Source organism: Polypterus senegalus, chromosome 17 (genome assembly GCF_016835505.1).
Source record: "Polypterus senegalus isolate Bchr_013 chromosome 17, ASM1683550v1, whole genome shotgun sequence".
Lineage (NCBI taxonomy): Eukaryota > Metazoa > Chordata > Cladistia > Polypteriformes > Polypteridae > Polypterus > Polypterus senegalus.
The window spans coordinates 65,947,619-65,966,614 of record NC_053170.1 but is presented as its reverse complement, the minus strand read 5'-3'; the positions used below and the strand labels follow the sequence as shown (position 1 = coordinate 65,966,614).

The 18,996-nt window shown below is 41.2% G+C and overlaps 1 long non-coding RNA gene across 2 annotated transcripts in view; it reads right to left on the bottom strand.

Annotated features, from left to right (window-relative positions):
- Positions 1–18,996, bottom strand: part of LOC120517961 — a 53,231-nt gene that overhangs the window by 9,531 nt on the left and 24,704 nt on the right. For both annotated transcript variants that reach the window (XR_005631151.1, XR_005631149.1), the window contains exon 2: positions 5,778–5,847. This is a non-coding gene — a long non-coding RNA (uncharacterized LOC120517961). The remainder of the gene's footprint in view (positions 1–5,777; positions 5,848–18,996) is intronic.

Here is an 18,996-nt window from a genome sequence, read left to right as displayed (position 1 = left end):
GTTTTTGCATCTCTTATCCAGAATGTCAATTGCGGCAAATTCCTAGGAGGGAACGTGCTCCTCTCATTCCCCTTCCCCTGATTGATGTTCCCTTTGAGCATATTGGGGTCGATATAGTAGGACCTCTGGAGCCAGAGGACATAAATATATATTAGTCCTCATGGATTAAGTTACCCGATATCCAGAGGCAGTTCTGCTGCGCTCTGCCACTACTAACGCTATCGCACGGGAACTAGTGGGAGTCTTTGCAAATGTTAGGATCCCTAAAAAATTCCTTACAGACCAAGGGACGCCCTTTACTTTGGCGACATTCAAGGGAACGGTCAGGTTACTTAAAATAAAGCACTTAAAGACCGCAGTATATTATCCTCAAACCGACGGTCTTGTCGAGAGGTTAAATCAGACTCTCAAGCAAATGCTGCGCAAGGTGGTCAGTGGGGATGGGAGGAACTGGGATCAGCTACTCCCCCTCGTGCTCTTTGCTTATCGGGAAGTCCCACAAGCCTCTATGGGGTTCTCCCCTTTTGAATTGTTATATGGACGACAACCTCAAGGACTATTGGATGTTTTAAAAGAAGGATGGGAAGGAGAGGCTCTTCCCTCTATCAATATATTGGTATATATCACGCAGTTATGCGATTGATTTGGAAAAATCCGACCTCTTTTAAAAAGTCACATGGAAGTGGCGCAAGCAGCACAGGCCCACTATTATGATCGTGGCACCGCTCTCCGGGAGTTCTAACCAGGGGATCGGGTCATGGTATTGGTCTCTACCTCACATTCTAAGTTGCTTGTCCACTGGCAAGCCCCATATGAAATTAAGGAGAGGAAAGGGCTCGTCAATTATTTGGTGAAACAATCCAATTGTCGGCAGAGCAAGTGGGTATATCATGTCAACTTGCTGAAGCCATGGAAGGACAGTGATCCTGATCCCTTCTCTGCTCAGCCCCACTCTTTCTTCGCTCAGAACAACAACCTTAACTTCAGTCCCGAGTTGAATGCTAAACAGAGACGGGAGCTCGAAACAGCTTGTCAGTTCCGGAGGTAGTAAGTGAGCAACCCGGAAGGACCTCTCTGATTGCACATGACATAGTGACAGAACCAGGAGTTGTCATACGAGAACGCCCATATCATCTTCCCGAAGCAAAGAAGGCAGAGGTGGAGCTTGAGAGCAAGAGCATGCTGGATCTAGAATTGATTGAGGAAAGTTATAGTCCCCGGTCCAGTCCAATTGTCTTAGTCGGTAAGTTTTGCAACGACTTCTATCGACTGAATCAAGTCTCCCAGTTTGATACCTATCCGATGCCTCGCATGGATGACCCTTTGGATGTTGTCTTTAATTAGTTGTGTTAGTGAATTAAAGGAATGGGTGAATGAGAACTACTTGTCTTTGAATACAGATAAAACAGAGATGTTAATTGTTGGAGGGAATGACGCTGATCACAGCAATATTTTGTCGTCATTTAACTCAGCTGGAATCCCAATTAATTTTACTGAATCAGCCCGGAATCTAGGAGTTATCTTTGATTCTAGAATGTCAGTTAAAGCACATATTACAAAGTCGTCCAAAACATGTTTTTTCCATCTTAAAAATGTTAGGAAATTAAGGCGCTTTCTAAATAAACAGGATTGTATGAAATTAATTCATGCATTTATCTCTAGTAGGATTGACTACTGCAATGCGGTGTTCACTGGCTGTTCAAACTGTTCTCTATACAGCCTCCAGTTCATCCAAAATGCGGCTGCAAGAATTATTACAAGAACAAGAAAATATGAACACATAACTCCAGTTCTTAAATCTTTACACTGGCGCCCAGTTAAGTTTAGGGCAGATTTCAAAATCCTCCTTTTAACATATAAAGCATTAAATGGCCAAGGTCCGGCTTACTTGTCTGAACTTATCATGACTTACAAACCTGAGTGCACATTAAGATCTCAAGATGCCGGTCTGCTTAGGATTCCAAGGATTAATAAAATAACAGTGGGAGGTCGAGCTTTTAGTTACAGGGCCCCTAAACTGTGGAATGGTCTGCCTCCTTTCATAAGAGATGCCCCTTCAGTCTCAGCCTTTAAATCCCGGCTGAAGACTCACTACTTCAGTTTAGCATATCCTGACTAGAGCTGCTGATTAACTGTACATTACGCATCTCTGTTGTTTAGTCATTAGCACTAAAACATAAGTAACATTATAATTATATTTGAATACTAACCTTCACCTATTCTGTTTCTTTTCTCGGTACCCAAATGTGGTAATTGGTGCCACGGCCCACCTGCCAAGTTGTTTGCCTGCCTATGGTAAAGTCATCCCTGATGGAGGATCACAGGAATCATGGGAAAGAGGGGTCCTTTCATGGGAGCAACGTTTCAGCCGTGGCATGGCCAAATGGGGAGGCAGCTAGATGGATGAGGTCTCCAGGACTCTAAAAATATCCAAACCTAATTATGTCATATCATCTGCTGTTAAACCGTACTTCTAAAATTTTTATTATTATGCTGTATTAAGGAATTGTTCTGTTCTGTGTATTGTATTGTATTGACCCCCTACTTTTGACACCCACTGCACGCCCAACCTACCTGGAAAGGGGTCTCTCTTTGAACTACCTTTCCCGAGGTTTCTTCCATTTTTCCCTACAAGGTTTTTATTGGGAGTTTTTCCTTGTCTTCTCAGAGAGTCAATGCTGGGGGGCTGTCAAAAGGCAGGGCCTGTTAAAGCCCATTGCGGCACTTCCTGTGTGATTTTGGGCTATACAAAAATAAACTGTAATGTAATGTAATGTAAAGGCTTGTAGAAGCAAAATTTATGACTACACTTGACATGAAGAAGGGGTACTGGCAGGTTACTTTAACGGACTCCTGTTTAGCACTCCTAGTGGGCACTGGCAGTACCGGGTCCTCCCATTCGGGTTACATGGTGCACTGGCAAGTTTCCAGCGTCTGGTGGACAGAGTGATCCGGCCTCATAACGCGTTTAACGTTATTCCAGCAGATGGAAGGACCACACGCGGCAGGTGAAAACAGGTATTGCAGACGCTGGGTGAAGCCGGGCTTCGAATTAATCCAAAGAAGTGTTTCTTTGAATTAAAGGAGGCTAAATATTTGGGCTACCTGGTGGGTCTGGGTGCCATGAAGCCACAGTGCTCCAAAGTTAATGCCATATTAAACTGGCCCCGTCCAAATACTAAGCAGCAAGTGCAGGCCTTTGTCAGGTTGCCCAGGTACTACCGCCGGTTTGTACCCCGATTCTCAGAGGGAATGGCCGGGTACTACCGCCGGTTTGTACCCCGATTCTCTAAGAGAGCAGCTCCATTGACAGACTTAACAAAGAAGAGGGCTCCAAACCACGTGGTATGGACTGACAAGACTGCCACTGCATTTTGTGACCTAAAACAGGCCCTTACGTCAGCACCCATATTGAAAGCACCCAACTTTTCACTTCTTTTCATACTCCAGACGGACGTTTCGGACACAGGCCTGGGGGCCATGCTGAGCCAAAGCATCAATGGTGTTGAACACCTCGTCATGTACCTGAGCCGGAAACTGCTGGATCGGGAGACCAGGTATGTGGCAGTGGAACAGGAGGCTCTTGCGATAAAATGGGCGATTACGCAGTTGATGTACTACAGTGGATGGCCCTTCACAAGGAGACAAATCCACAGGTCACTAGGTGGTTTCTTGACCTCTAACCGTATAAGTTTTTGCTTGTTCACCTTAAGGGCTCATTTATACTTCACGTGACGCGACGCATGCTGCAGCGGACGCTCCTGCTACGCAAGCGTTGAAGTGTTTATACTTGTGCGCGTACTTTACGTAAATCTGGAGGAGTCCACCAGGTGGCAGTGTGAGATATTATCACGGTGAGAACATGTTTGGCTTCTCTGTGTTGTGAATTGCCTAAAACACCTATTAAATTCCGATAACACCTTACCGCAATATCTATGAAAAGGATGTTTATTGATTAAATCCATCAATCCAGGGATGTGTCCATTCCAACAAGCATTGGGCACGACTGAGAAACAATCCCTGGACGAGGTCTCCGCTCATCGCAAGGTGAATACAAGCACACATACACTAGCGTCATTTTAGCGGCACCAAATCCCCAAATCTGTTTATCTTTGGAAGGAAACCGGAGCACAGTGTGGAATACAAGCAGGAAATACCAGCAACGTAACTCCCTGTGAGACAGCAGTGCTATTGCTCCGCCACCGTGTCACCCCCATGTGTGTAATTATTAACAGTATTCATTATTTAAATGAAATTATATGTAAAATGTAACATACACTTTAATGCATTTCATCATGAAAGTGATATCAAGTATGAATCTAAAGATTCTAAATGTGCAGAGAGTTGGAATATCATACATTTAATTTGTTCTGTGTGGTGATCTTTTGCTGCTTGCCGCAGCTGTCCAAGAAGCTCGTGGCGATTAAAAACTGGGATGATGTTTACGATGGTCTGCTTTAATGATAAAGTAAACTACGAGGTTAAAGTGGACAATTCGAGATTAAAGCCGAAATTTCCACTTTAATCACAAAATACACGTTTTCACCGTGTCCTTTATTTTTTTCTCAGTGGTTCAAATATAACGCTATACATTATGTTGCTGTTGTTAAGTTGTAAAAATAAAAAAATTAAAAAAGACGACACAAAAGATGGTATGTGAGACTTTTAAAATGTATCGTGTCATTACGATCGGGAATATGCGACGCTTGAATATAAAAGCACCACGAATGCATCTGTATGTCGGCATTTTGCTTCAACACTTTGAACCATTCATCAAACAGCAAAGCGCGCACATCGATCCCCGCAGGATCTCCATAGAGGCTTGCTGTCACATGTAGATAGTAAACAGAGACTCTGACGTCACGCGTTCCGACTTTTAGCACACTCGCCCCGACTTTTGCTGGTACTGCAACTCGCGCACGCGTCGCGTTAATTTCTGAGGACCTGCTCAGAGGACGAGTGAAATGAATGCTGGGAACGCATGGCAGCCATGATGCGGACGCGTACGTGTTCTGAGCGTGAAGTATAAATGAACCCTAAGGCTTCTCTCCATGCCAATGCTGATGCTCTCTCTCGAGTCCACAACCTTTCGGACAGGTCCGGGCTTGACCTGGGTCTGGGCTGGGGGGGGAGGGGGGTCTGGGCTATTGTCACACATGTGCGCATGGGTCACAGCTGAAGGGCCTAAACACTAGTAATTCTACGCCAGGCCAGGGAGTGGCGGAGTGTACTGACTATCTCTCTTAGTCCCTTGTAGACCTTTCCCGGAAAATCCCACCTGTTGCTGCTCCCAAGGATGACATCACTTCCGGGCACGAGGACGCCACTCCCAGTTCCAGCACCGATGAAGTAATTTCCCTTCCAGGCCTTTAAAACTGCCATCTTGCCTCAGTACAGGCAGTTCTGTTCTGGACTCTGACCTAAACACATTGTGCTACTAAAAAGCAAGTTTGCAGCCGAGAAAATATTATAAGGGTGGCTGCCCCAACTCTTATGATGTCTCTGCAGACAAATACTCAATATTATATATTGTAAACAATTCCCCCTATCCCAAAGGCACACGAAGATACAGTAATAAAAGAAAATACAAAGCCCTCCTTTGCCCCTAAACAATAAATGAATACACACAGAACACAAAACTCTAACACAGATCAAAACAAACGGCAATTTGAATGGATGTGATATATGAGTCCAGAGTTATTAAAGTCCTGAATTAAATGAATACTGTCTGAAATGATATTTTGCTCCTTTCCAAAAAAAACACAAAACGATCTTACTGTTTGAGTCCTTGGCAATGGCTGAATGAAATTCAAACCCTGGGGTTTCTTCTCACAGGCTGTCGCAATGCTGTGAAAAAATGAAAAAGCAAACGGTAAAGTTTCGCAATGGTTGCAGGTGATGATTTCAAAGATGAACATGAAAATGACTCCTTTCTCCTCTCAGTCTCTCCCTTCTTTTAGATCTTCTTGTTCTTTTTTGTTCTTCACCCCTCTATTTTAAATAATAAATATCCCGGATATAATGGTTGTGGGAACAGGAAATTCCAGTCTCGGGGTCAGGGTCTCACCGCATCGCTCTTCCTCGTTTGTTTTCCGGGGACAACATTTACTTACACACACACACACACAATAGTAAATGGGATATTATGAACAAAATGCGACTCAGCACAAACACAAAAAATACCTACTATTATGTAGCCCTGCTATAACCTGCCCCACTCTGTCTATCTAAATAGGATCATGACTCTAAATGTTAGGTGAGGTGGCTAGCTCACTTGCTTATCATCCCTGAAACTCACTATTTACCTTCCAAATACTTACTTACTTTTCTTTTTTCTACTCTGGCTGCACTATCATCATGCCAGTTGAGCCTTGGTCAAAATTGCCTCCTTAAATCAATGCTCAGTGAATGTCTGGAAGGCAGTGGCAGTTAAACCCAACCCTGATGTTATTTACAGTACAATGACCAGAATTTAAATGCCCTCTGAAAGTTTTCTGGCCTTCTTGCCAGAGTTTCCCCATGCTCCCCTAAATACCCTAAATCCCTTATTCTTAATTTAAAGACTCCAAAAAAAAAACTAAAATAGTTTTTTTTACAAAATATGAAGAAGTTCTACACCCTCTGCTTTCAATTGAAATTTTAGGTGTCTTTTACTCCCCATGACCTCCATCTTGCAGTTCAGTCCTCATGTTCTAATTACTTTTGGGTACTATTTGAACATATGTGATATATCACACTCTGGCAGTCGTTTACCTGCACTGCTATACACCACTTTTACTCCTGTATTTCCAAAATGTCCATGCTAGGTTAATTTGCAACTCTAGATTAGCTCCATATGAGACTGACCACTGATAGAATGACACTTCATCCAGTTCGGGTTCCTGCTTTGAGTTTAATGCTAGGTTTGGCTCCAGCCACCTGCAACTTTGAACTGGACAATTAGGGTTAATAATGGATGAATGTAATGTAATGATGCAATTGATGAGTCTTTATTATATTGCCCTTCTGGAAAGTAGTGGCACAGCTCAGTTTAAGGTGTTTTAAGCTTTAGTGCAGCAGTTCTCAGTTCTGCTTGCAAAGCAGGAGGTGATTGGCTCAGTTCCCCCATTACAGCAGACATGAAGTAATGAAATAAATATTCCATCATTTTGGGTGATTTCACATATGCTTGCGTCTCAATCACGAGTGATTCATGTTTAAAAATCAGCAGTGAACACATTGCCATGAGTCTATCAAAAAAGTGTTAATAGTTTACTTCAACATATCAGGAGGGCAGTATGCTGACATATTGGTTAGAGTTGATGAACATAAATTCATTGCCCAGTGTACCCACTGTCTGTGAAGTTTGTATGTTGTCCCCATATCCATGTGGACATTCTCTGGGTACTTAGGCTTCATCCCATACCCAAACAGCCATTGATTCAACTAAAAGATGGTCTCTATCCCCCTTATATGACTGAGACCCTTAAAGGGGGTTCAGAAAGTGGATGGTGTATTGACTCAAGCTCATTAGCACCAAGAAGGGAAAACCTAGTTTCATATGCATAATGAAATAAATACCATTCTTTCAATTATTTTCTTTGCAATTTTTGCAAAATGTAAACCCAGAACTTATGACTTGGAGTGGCTTCTAGGTAGAAATGCTTGACAACTCGGCAATTAACACACCAGCAGTGCATGCAGCCTTCCCTGCTGAGGACACAGCATGCATCAGACTCCAAATGTCTCCAAAAACACAACCCTGCCATGCTCTCTGAGTCTCTGCTGTAGGCCAGTGACTGAGTCAGGCAGAAATATTGGACTGGAAATTACTCTCATATATCAAAGGAAATGTGCAGGCAATGAAGGCTATGCTGCCCTGCCTTTCAGAGTTCCCCTTTCTTCATTTTTCCTGTTCATGCTGAGCCTGCTGAAGAGAAATCTCCTATAGATGCATATACCTTATATATATATAATGAGTGTGTTCTAAAAATGAAAGGTGAATCTCTGGTCTTCATCTCTTTTCTTTTCTTTTTAATTTAGCCCTCTATTCTCTCATTGGAAAAATTGATTTGGATTGGTTCGGGTTTACTGACTCACAGTTCCAGAGTCCTATGGCTAAAACGTTCCAAAGCACTGCCTGTCTGGAGTCGCCATGTTCTGCCTGTGTCTACAAGGAGTTTTCTCCTGGTACAACAGGGTCCTGTGACCTGAGATTAGAATAATGTCACCACCCCTTTTGTATTTTATCAAATTTTGGTGTGACGTCTTCAAAAATCCAGTTTGTTTAGGTAGATGTGAACATGCCAATTACACTCGATGAATACCAAAACAAGAGACTCTGTGGAAATGGTGGTCCCAATTCAGTGTGATAGTGATCTGACACTGGATAGACCTAACTAAAGGACATACTGTGCATTATGTGTGTCCATGCTGTGGCCATCACGTTAAGCATCTGATGTCGATAAGGAATTTCATTCACAGACAATAAAAATGTAAATTTAAAAATGTTGTGAGGGATGACAGGGAAGTCTACAGTCTGGGAGAACTGCTTGCACAGGGCTTTGTCTTCCCTAGAATGCTAGATGGCAGTCCACCTGTGTTATAGCATGGCCAGGGATTTACACAGGGCATCTTGGGAAATGGTGTTTGGCAACTCAGCCTTGTTGGGTTCTGTGGGTGCTGCCAGAGGGTGCTGAGACACCTAGCAAGCCCTACTTTGTCGGGATCCCACCTTACCCAGAAGTGCTTCTGAGCCCCAGCTTCAGGACACCGGAAGTGCTTCCAGCTGATACATAAAATGAGCTGCCTGCCACAATTCTGGAGGCCAGAGTGGGGATGAGGAGTACTAAGATTGCAACAGGAGCACAGAAGAAGGAGACCAAACAGCTAAAGAAAGAGACAATTTCTGTGTGCTCTGGGTAATTCTGGGCTATAAAAAGTTTTACACAATAAAATCCCTTTGGTTTACTTGTGAGCTTGTGGCCAAGTGTGTGTATTGGAAGTTTGTGGAGCTGCAGCGCCCTAGGTGACCACAATGTACATAGCGACAAATGATACACAATTTGACTAAATTAGAGAAAGCCCCTTGCACACATGATAGTACAGCAGTTGATAAAGGTGATCAGATGAACACATACAACGATGGCAAAAAACAAACAGCAGTGTCCTGTGAGACTGATGATGAAGTCTATAATCTACACCAAAGTGTATAAGCGGTTTCTGACTTACACCCCAAACATCCAGGCTGTACTCCAGTGAGCCAAAATTGGTCTAAGGGTTTAGAAAGTGAAAGTGCATAGGTTAGTCCTGCTGCTTCACAGCCCCAGAGTGCTGTGGTCAGGTTCCAGCCTTGTCACTGCATTTGTGGCATTTGCATGCTCCCCTATATCTTGCTTGGGTTTTCTCCTGGTGTTCTCCCACATTTCACAGGTCACATATGTTGGGTTGAATGGCAATTCATGTGAATGTGGGGGTATGTGGAATGGGCTTTGAGATGAACTGGTGCACTTGATCCAGAGCTGGTTCAGTCTCGTAGTCCGTGCTGCTAGCATACACTCTAGCTCCCCCCATTATCCTGAACTGGGTAAATTATGAAAAAAAAGGATTATGGGAATCAGACTTAGAGAATTTTAATGCAGTACAGTATGGTAAATGCTAAATGGTTGAGGTTAAAGACATGCTTCATTTATAAAAGGGACAGAATGCAGCAAAAAAAAAACATGTAACATAGCTGGGGCCCATACCTAAATAAATAACATACTAGGAAGAGGAGAAAACATCCAGAAAAAAATGTTCAGCACTTTTTTCAACATAGCATTTTGCATCATCCCATCCAGTGATTTTCTGAACTTTTATAATCCAATCCAAGATTGCTGGGAAGCAGAACAAGAGTTCAATGGCCTGAATAAACTGTGGGCAATTAAAGTCGATTTCACATTGCACAAATTCTAGTTGTGGGGGGTGTCTGATTTGCTGAAGGCAGATACTGATCTTGTCTCCGGACCGTGTCAGTTTAAATGTCTAAAAATTACTGCCTATGTCACATCTAGAAACTGAGTGCCGACCATCTAGTACAGATGTGCTCATCCCTTTTTCCGACAGCTAATAGGATGCTACTTAACAGAGCTAGAATGGTTACGAACAATTAACAGCTACGGCAAGTTCAGCAACAACCTTGCCCTTTTTTAAATCATTTTTCCATTCTTTCACAGTACATAAAACACGAGACATCAGATAGGTTCTCTTCTATTTCTAACATACAAAACACGTGCTCCTTATTCCTCATCACTGTATTTCATGCATTGTACATTTTGATGAGTATTCATTGGTTGTCAGCTGTCATACACACACAGCCTGTCCATACAACTCAAGACAAAATTAAACCTGTTGGAGTTGGTGTGAGTCACTGGGTATGTCACATTAGGTGACTATCTTCATAGGAATGTGATGCCAAATGCCTCTGACTCACTAAGACAATGTAAATGAAGGCTACGACTGAAAATTGCTGGGAAAGCCGTGTAATGTGACATAGCCTTAACACAGTTTTGTTCAGGATTTGAGAGTATTAAAGTGATGTATCAATGGAGAAATGTACACAAACATACCCAGGGAGAACATTCAAATTTTATACATTCTGGCCTGGAGTTCAAACCCTGTTTGCTGAAGAAGCAAAAAAGCACTGCTAGCCACTTTAACAAAAGATCAGTTTTAATAAGAGAAGCAGAGACAAATATTCAGGAGTCCTTGAGCAGAAGTGACTCATGTTACTGCATTACTGGGATGTGGGAGAAGACGTTTAGTATCAAAGTCTGGGACATAAGTAATGGTGAACTTTTACTTTTTAAAATAAGTCTATATCTCATTGCTGCAAACCTCCAGCAAAATAGTAACTTGCTGTTCCTCCCATTCTCCCTAAAGTCAGGCTTTTTATAATGAATAATCAAAGTGCAACAAAGTGGCAAGGCAAGTGTTATTCATGTCATCGTTGTGAAACTTAAACTTTTCCCACAAAATATCCAGAAAGGAATAACCACAAACCGGCTAATTGCGAAAGAGCTTGAGAGGAATGAAAATTAGAGGACATGGGTGCTATCTCTGTCTCATCCCCATCCTATCTACTTGTCATCCTGCCATTTCTTCCTAAGAGTAAAAGTAGGCTTATGTTTTAATCTAGGCGTGCACGCTATGAGCTGCTATTTACGATTAGCTTACTTGCATGGGTTTGGAGTTGTAGTCACCTTCTGGTAGCTCCCAAAAATCTGCAGTAAAATATTATGGGAGAATCATTTGGAAGGTTTATTAGAAATATAGCAAGCTTAGGTGAAAGGGAGTGATATGAGGCTCTGCTTTCTTATTTTACTTCTGCCTCTCTTTTGTGTCTGACTAAACGCTGTATTGAAAGTGACAGACGTGTTACAAAGATTACATGTTACATATTATGATAGGAGTGGATGGGAGGAAGGACTTTCTTGTCTTAAAACTTTATGTTCTTCTAAGTGATGAGAAGCTGTAAAATTATAATTCAAAGGCATTTCAACAGCAACATGGTCATTTGTGCTCGATTGATGATCTTTGCTTTGACAAGCTGCTAAAAGCTGCCTCCTTTCCGATTGCTGGAAATGCCCGCTGTAAGGGGATCAGAGCCTGAAGACATCCAGAGAAGGAGCCCCATATGGAAATAATCAGGAAGCAGTAAAATCTGGTGACGTTCTCTGTACAAAGACCAGAGTATCACATATCCCCTGGAACGCTGCAGTAAGAGCTATCAACATCTTTGAGATATCCTGGGAATACCATTTTCACAGCTTTGCCAAAGCAAAAAAGTTATTTGTTTTCTTTTCTTCAATCTACAAACAAGATTTTCTTTTTTTGTGTTTTTACGAGAGAAAAAGTCCTGCATTGTATCAGTGCTATCTGTTAAATTATATGCAATTGTTTGAATAAACGTACAAAAATTCTATTAATTTTACTTTATGTGCAAGACTTATTGCAATCAGATTAAAGACAACATGGTTATTACTTACTCTTCAGCCTAACAAGAATAACAGTTAAGTTTTTATTGGAAATGTTACTTTCTTGGTTTGGAGGGCTAAACCACACTTCTCAATAGGGTTTGTTTCCTTAGATAGTTTGGTTTCATTTACCCAGGGTTCTGCAAATGTGTCTACAGTAGAAAGGACAGTCTGTTGCTTTTGGATTTACCCTACGAACCATCGAAAGTAAATATCACTGGGCTGTGTGCAGTTCTGCCAGGTCCAGAAGGGTCGAAGCATGAGAGATAACGTACATGTTAACATTCTCTTGGCAGAAATGGCTGCCAAAGATGGTATGAAACAAATGGTAGCTAGAAACATGATGGATATGCGTTTGAAGTCGTATATGTGAAGTCCTGACTCTTCATCGTTACTTTGTTACACTGCCTCTTGCACTATACAGTATCTTGTGCTACTGTATATATTCAGAACTAAATGGAGTGAAGAGTAGATTTATGAACAGGAGTGCTTTCATCTAACTGGAATGGTTGCCTGCTGCAGACAGAACACTCTCACAAGTCCAGAGGCACTTGTTCACATCCCAAATGTGTGCATTATTATTATTGTTTACTGTTATATTTATACCATCATTTAGTATATTGTTTTTGTATGATTGCTGCCCTTTTGTTAAAATTGCTTCATGACCACAAGCTATGTTCTTGACAGCAACTCCTTCTATTGTCAAGGATGTGACTCAACAATGACAGTGCATACGATGTCATTGTATGGAAATTTTTTTTACAGCCTTAGAACAATCTAGACAAGAGCAGGACATTCAGCTGGACAAAGCTCACCAGTCCTATCCTCTTAATTCCTCCAAAATAATATCAAGTTTAGTTCTGAAGGTCCCTAAAGTCCTACTATCTACCCCACTACCTGGTACCTTATTCCATGTGTCTATGGTTCTCAGTGTAAAGAAAAACTTCCTAACATTCATGCAAATGTGTCCCTGCATTCCTAATGAGCTCATTTTAAGATAGCAGTCTTGATCCAGAACCCTGGAGTAGAATCGCTGCTCCTCTACATTGAGCAGAGCCAGCTGAGGTAGTTGTGGTGCCCCCCAGACAGCTCTGCCTAGTGCTGCTCCAGGCACATCCCACAGACCCTGCAGTAGACCCAGGACATGCTGGAGTGGCTGGCTTGGGAAAGCCTGGGAATTTACGAGGAAGAGAGAGAATCTGTAACTAGGGACAGGGAAGTCTGGGATTACCTGCTTGGTCTATTGCCAGAGTGACACTCACCAGGAAATTGGTTTCAGAAAATGAGATGAGCTGAGACTTGCAAATACATGTTGTATGTAATGTACTATATGTGTTTCATGCTATATAGACTGTCATACACATGAACATGGGGAGTCTCATTGGAAATGGTGAGGTGAAACACAGGGAGTTTCCTAAGAAGGTTGCACAGTTACTTACATACTTTCATTTAAATAATGGAAAAGTAGTCCCAAGAAGAAGCCTTATAACGCCTCATTTATGCTAGGCCTGCTCCTTCCAGTCCTGTGGATATAATAAACCAACTAAATATCAGAAATCACCATTCACTGTAGAATAAGCTTCGACAAGAAACAGAGCAGGAATCTTGAAACCCAGGTCTTCAGTGAGTCTTTGACTCTGACATCTTCTTATGTTTTGCCTTTCAATCATTGGGCATTTAATGGGATTTTTATGGAACACCAACCCTTTTCCAGTTTCTTTGTATTTTATTCACAATAATTTTCATTTATTTATTTCATTGTATTGTCATTATTTAAATATATGTGCAAATAAGAATTGTGTTGTACTATGTACACAGGACAATAAACTTAACCTGACCTGGACTTGATGCAACTATTGTTTTGTTATTTTGAAACGACCTTTGTATGTGACTTTTGTGTTCCGTGTGGTTAAAGTACACAGTTGTGTGCATGTTAGGTTCTGCCAGAGAGAAATGGCAGCCCAGCATGACCAGGAGATTGGAGTAAACAAGGGCAAAAAAAAAAATCCAAAAAAAGTCCAAAATCCAAAAAAAGAAAAAATTCCCAAGGCCTCATATACAAGCCCAGAGTGCAAAGTCAAAAACACATGCAAAAATCCTAACTCTCCAAAAGAGTTTGAATATCTAAGTGCATGGCTGTCTCTTGAGAACAGTATAAAACTTTGACATGGACGAGAAGGTGCCGCTATGATTTATATTGTCAGCATGATGACATTACACAATTCAACCTCCTCTAGTCAGAAGAAGGCAATAGTCTCTCTCCAACAGTTCAAAAGAGTCACAAAATGGAATTACCCGTAGCTAGAAATGATAAACAAAATAAAGTTATGTGAAGCCACCAGGGGGCGTAAAGCCACCTTAACCCAGACACACACAGGCAGGACACTGGTTGTCCTCACAGATGGCACAGGTGGTAGTGCTGCTGCTTTGCAGTAAGGAGACTGTGGAAGGTTGTGGGTTCGGTTCCTCCCTGTGTGGATAGAGCTTTGAGTACTGAGAAAAGCGCTATATAAATGTAATGAATTATTATTAAAATTCAACACCCGGTTTATTTACAGTTTGAAGTGCACAATCACCAACACACCAATACACAGTCCCTTCTTGCCGCCAGTCCATCTGCCTCCACTCCTCCTCAGGCTTTGTCTTCTTCCTCCGGACTCTGGCCATTCAATGGAGTGAGGTGGCTCCTCTTATTCAGGTCCCGGGAGTGTTCCAGGTGGCTCATAAATACTTACTTGGATTCACTCCAAGGTGAGCTGGAGGTTCTCTATAGGGCTCTGCAGCTCCCCCTGGTGACCCCCACAGAACCCAACAGGGTTTCAACAAAATCCAGTTCCCAACATGCCCTGCAGGAATCTGTGGTGCCACAGCCGCCCAGGAGGGCTGCCCTCTAGAGTCCCAGGGGAGGTATTGCCTCACCAATGCTGTCTCCCCTTGGTCTTATCACTCTGTTGGCGTCCCGGTCAGGTAGTGGCTGTGGCTGCCCATCACTGTTAATACAAAGAAATACATTTTCTAGGTAGGTCTGCTTGTCTTTCTTTCTGTTAGTTTTCTTCTGTTTGTCTTCTGGTTTACGATTTTACTCCACTTGGCTTCTTGCTAACCTTGCATCTTCATTTTCCCCGATTGTTGTCTTCAAAGAGAAACTGATACCTGATTATTTATTCTTTTATGGCTATATACATAAACCTGGCACATAATTCAGCATGTAGAGTTTTATCTAATATAAAAAAATGTTCTCTGTTTTGTAAGCAGCTGTGATTTTACAAGTAATAACAGCCAATCTTACACACTCAGCATACAAATGGTCAAACCAGTGAGAATATCATTATAGGTCTCCCAATAGTTAAAGATACAGTAGACAATAATTTCAACATTAATTAATCCTGTGCACAGACATCGCAAAATAAAGTAATTAGTAAATTCAGAAATTGTATAGCTGTGTTGCATTATTAGACCATTAAAGCAATTATAATGAAAATAGGACATAGATTGTCTAAAATAGCATCAAGTTGACACCTGAAAGTCTCTGAAGTCCTGCACTCCACCACACTATTTGGTAATTTATTCCATGTGTCTATGGTTCTTTTTAATGTTTGTGAGGAATCTTCCCTTAACAAGTTTCCAACCATGTCCCTGTGATCTTGATACCTAATTTATATTTACCGTATATACTCACGTATAAGTCGGGTCTTGAAACCCGAAAAATCGATCATAAAATCAGACCCCGACTTATACACCCGTTCAAAAATGCAACACTTACATTTTTTTTTTACATCTTCTTGCCTCCTCCAATCTTGCATCAGTTTCTCAGACACATCAAATTTTGTTGCAGCAGGGCAGCTACAATTTTTTTCGCTACTTCAATGACGTTTAATTTAAAACCAGCTTCATATTTTCTCCTAATAGAACTCTCTAACGTCGATAAGGGATGCTTTTACGCTAAAGGTGTATGAAGGTGTGAGATAAAAAAAACAAAAAGGAGTGCAAATGTCGCTTCGGAATAGTTTGGGTATTACCATGTGGTCATGTAGGAACAATAGACAGACAAAGAGAAAGGTTATGAGCACGTGCTGATACAGTGCATTGCCGCACCAACATAAAAAAGGCAGTGTGCTCTGTGGTTACTCACTCAGGTGGGCATTAGCATATCATAATCTCTTGGACCAATGGCGCGAGTTTTCAGCATTTGACTTATACGACCGACATTATAAAATACCAGAAATTACATGGTAAAACCAAGTCCCAACTTATCCACAGGAGAACTTACCCACAAGTATATATGGTAAGTAACAAATAGAATCCTATCTTCTAATTTCTTTCATAATTTTAAGCACTTCAATTATATCACTTCTTAATTAGACTTGTACTCTACACATCAGGGTGCTATACAACATGACATTCTGTTGGCCTTCTTAATGGCCTCTGTACACTTCTTTGGCAGTTGATAGTGTTGTGTTCACTATGACTCCTACAACCTTCCTAGAAATACAATTGATGGTAAAATGAAAAGACATGACTAATCTTTACTAAAAAAAAATATATCAAAATGTCAAAATTGAAGTTCTGTGCACTGGAATAATGTAATGTCCATTAAATAATTTTTTGTTGTGAATGAGTTAAAAATTCAAAAGCAAGAAACAAAACCAACAAGAAAAACTGACGATATCTCAAATTCTTTTTTTCTCAACAAGATATTAAAAAAAGGATTTCCAAAAGAAAAGTTACATAAATAAAAATAAACCAACGTCCAGCTCACCGGATTACTGCCACTCTCACCCCTATATTCAGTCCTCAGAAAGCCTTCAAGGTATCATTCACCAACAACTGACACAAGGCAAAAAAGATGACCTCTAGTGTCAATTTTCTCATTTTATTCAACCAGGCGACTTCTTCCTCAAATCCCCATTGCTGCCTTCCCAGCCTCTTCTACTGACTTTGTGTTCAAATCCTCATTGCTGCCTTTCCAGCCTCTTCCACTGACTTTGTGTGCCTTCATGTAGGTTTTACTACACACTTCTGTCAGGAAGGAACATAATATATCCACACTCATGTATGTATATGGACACCGGAACTTCAATCACTCTCTGTTAAGTATACATGCTCTTTGTTCACAGGCTCTCTAACACTCACTCTAATGCTTTTTTCTGTCCATAGGCAGGTATGGGCCATGTAGCACTCCAAGTCCCAGCCTCACATGTGTCATGGACACTCATACCGTGCAGCTGCGCAGCTGCTTGCATCACTCCATCTGCACCACCTTTTAACTTTCAAGGCAAGCACTGCTTAGCTGCATAACTATTTAAACAAGTGAAAAATAAATCTATAAACAGTTGGACATAAATCTTAAACTGACTTCATGACACTACCCTTCACACCCTTCTACCTTGTCTGGTATCATCTGCAAACCTAACTAGTGTGTTGAATATATTGTTGTTTAGACCAATTATATTCTTGTCCTTATCATTATGGCATTAGGTAACAAAATTGCTGAAATTGCACTGTAAGAATGAATGGCATATAGGCACACCTTGAGGACAGACCATATGTAGTATATAAGTATGTCCTACATTAAAAGAAAAACCCAAGACTCTATAAGGACATGTTGTTAAAGTAAGTGTTACAGCATTCAAAGGCCCTAAAGTCTAAAGAAATCAAGAAAGCATAACAAAGGGTTTAAATACTGGGTGATAGTGAAGCAATTAATTCCAAGGTTATCATGTAACCATTGACATGTCACAATCTGAATCTTTATACACAGCTATCAAGAATTAAACAGAATTAAAATAGAAACATACCTTTAAAGGGGAATTTACCTTATTCTGTTTAATAGCAATGCTCTATCATTAAGCTGGGTTAGACATGATGGGGGAGTGACTGAATGAAAAATAAGGAGTGTTACACAGATTTGAAACCTAGTAAATCAAAAGTCAGCTTGTCACCTGTTGAACACCTGCATCCCAAAAACAGTCGGTGCCTGATCACTAAGTGGAATGGAGCCTCAGGGTAGTTTGATACATGACATGTAATATTTTCAGCAGCTCATTCGCTTGTCATACTGTACATCTGCATTCAGGGCTATTCATCATCCCTGGAGAAGAAATAGTGCTATGTATTTTTAAAAAATGGATGTAACAAATTAATGAACAAGAGATCCAACTGACAAACCTTCCTTAATGCCATTTTTACAGTTGATAGGGACATTTAGTGAAAAAAATATTTTAATTAAGTTGAGAAGCAGTATTATTGAACTGATGCTTACATAACCCATACATTAGCCCAGGCAGCACTCTTCTGGTATGTTTATCTCACATCTCTTGGAGACAAGGTTCAATTGTGGTGCAGAGTTTACATTTTCTCCAGGTATTTTCTGAGATACTTACATTTTTTCCTGTATTCAAAAAATGTCAAATGAATTATTCCTCTAAACTGGCTTTGTATAAGTGGATGTGCTAGACGGACTGGTGTGCCCATGTTGTTGCTGTTCCTGCAGATAGGGACTAAATAAACAGGTTGCCAAGTATTTTCATTGTGTACTGACATTAGGATGTGATAAGGCTTGACGGATGCTTGAATGCCCAATGAATAAATTAATGTAGACAGAATGAAGGTGTGTTACTGAGGATGTCATATCATTTACTCTTTATCTGGCTCTGACCCATCTGGAAAAAAAGACGTTGATGCTAGAGTGCTCATTCACTTCAGTTCAACATTCAACACCATCATCCCACTGAAGCTCTTATATATGCAACTAGATCCTGGACTTACTGAAAGAGAGACGCCAGACAGTCTACATCAGAAACACCATCTCCAGTACCAGCATGCTGATCATTGGAGCTCCCCTGAGCTGTGTACTCAGCCAACTTCTGTTCACTCAACTGACCCAAGACTGTACAGCTGCGTACAGCTGCAACACCATCATTAAGTTTGCTGATGACGGAATGGGGGAAGATCTCATCACTAATGGGAATGAGTCATCTTACAAAATATAGATATGACGATT